Below are 1,904 nucleotides of genomic sequence, written 5' to 3'. Positions count from 1 at the left end.
TCTTTCTATCTCCTTAAGCTGAGGATGCATCCCAGACTCAGAATGAAGTACAGTAAATGTACGAAGAGGAAGTCATTTTTCAATCCATAACTTGAAACCATGGTTTCCTTTCTATAAAGTCATCTGGCCCGCTTTTTTTCTTTTATAGGTTTTATTGTGTATGTCTTCTCCAGAATAAACAGAGTACTGAGGATACAGTGCACTTAGTGGCCCAATAGACCAGCAGAGGGAAAAACTGGAGGCAGAAAACATTAACGCTACCTGTGATCCAGCGGCAAGTAGGAACTTAGGCATCAGGAATTGTGGCTGCTTCTGACTCTGCCACCTTCTCCTGGCATAACCTTTGTACACAGGCAAATTTTGCTTTCTGTTTTGAGACTAATTTTTTAATTAAATCTTAAGCTATAAATATTTGTATTTACTAGCTCGTTTGTAATCCCTTGCAGTTTACAAAGAGCCTTCACATGGCTTTTAACATATCTTTGCAGTGGGTTTTACTTAAAATAGGGGCTGGTTTCTTGATGAAGAAATTAATAGTAGCACACCAGTTAGTGAGGTGATGGTAAGGGTTTTAATGCCTAATCTCAGACTCCAGCTGGAGTTTTCTCTAATAACAAAGCTTTATCTTTCTCACTGAAAATGACCCCTGGTTGTTTTGGTCTTTAAATTTAAATGTTGCTCTCTTAGCCAACCAATCATAGATGTCCTCTAAAATGCAGTGTAATGATAGACAGTTGGTTTGTGGTTAGATAACAACTTGAGAAAACCTACCACACCTCTTGAGGGCACAGTGCTGTCTTGCGTCTTTTAAAGGCAGTACTTTCTCTTTTGTAATGATTTCTCATTGGTTAGAAGAGAATTGTAAAAAAAAAAAAAAAAAGATATCTTTGACTTCACTCTTTCGTTTCCTGTTCAGCCCTGGTATTTCAAGCTTAACTTGTTCTGAGCAGAATTAGGTAACTTGGCATTACTAAAGGCATCATGGCCTAGAGGCTGAAGCACAGGTTCACTGTAGCAGATCTCCTACCGAACACTCGCTTTTGCAAATACCTACATGATATGTGGCACTGGGCAAGTCACTTCATTCTGAGCCTTAGTTCCCTTATCTGTAAAACTGACATGATGTATTTACATTTCAGAATTTTTGTATGGGTCAGAGATAATACACATCAAGTGCCTGGCATAGTATCTGGTACATTAACTTCTCAAATCGTCGCCATTATTGTTAACTGGGGTTCTGATTTTGACAATATGTTGAATGAATGAATGGGTTCCCAATAAGCCGGTCTTCAGCTGTGGCTTTGATTCTTCTCCCCTTTGGGATAACGTGATGAAGGCATTACTTTCCTCAGGAAAATGTCTGCCTGTAATTTCAGGGGAAACTTTGGGGATGATGGGTACGTTCATGGGTTTCATACATAGAATCCACCAAACTATATACTTAAATTTATGCACTTTATTTTACATCAATTATACTTCAATAAAGCCATTTAAATTTTTAAAACGCTGATGCCTAGGATCCATTTCATATTAATAAAATGAGAATTTCAGTGAGTAGGGCATGCACGTTAATATTTTTTAAGTATTAGTAATTCTAATGTGAAAACAGGTTAAAATAGTGCAATTGAAACAATACTGCTCAGACTGTGGGATAGGCAGAATAAATCCTAGTGTTTTTTAGATTCGCTTACCTCCTCTAACAACCAACAGCACAGACCCGTTTCAGCACCCCATCCCAAACTCAAGTCCCTATCCTCACTCTCAGACTGTCTACCTCCTAGTAGAACAGCAGCTGTGTTTCTGAGAAACAGAAGAGGTGATGCATTAAATCACTATCAGGTACGTTACTCGAGGGTGGGTATTCTTAAGCAGGAATCCAACAAAGGAATCCAGGATTGTCAGTG

This window comes from Panthera onca, chromosome C1, assembly GCF_046562875.1.
Source record: "Panthera onca isolate mPanOnc1 chromosome C1, mPanOnc1 haplotype 2, whole genome shotgun sequence".
Taxonomy (NCBI): domain Eukaryota; kingdom Metazoa; phylum Chordata; class Mammalia; order Carnivora; family Felidae; genus Panthera; species Panthera onca.
The sequence above is the reverse complement of the archived record's forward strand: the minus strand, read 5'-3'. Positions refer to the sequence as shown.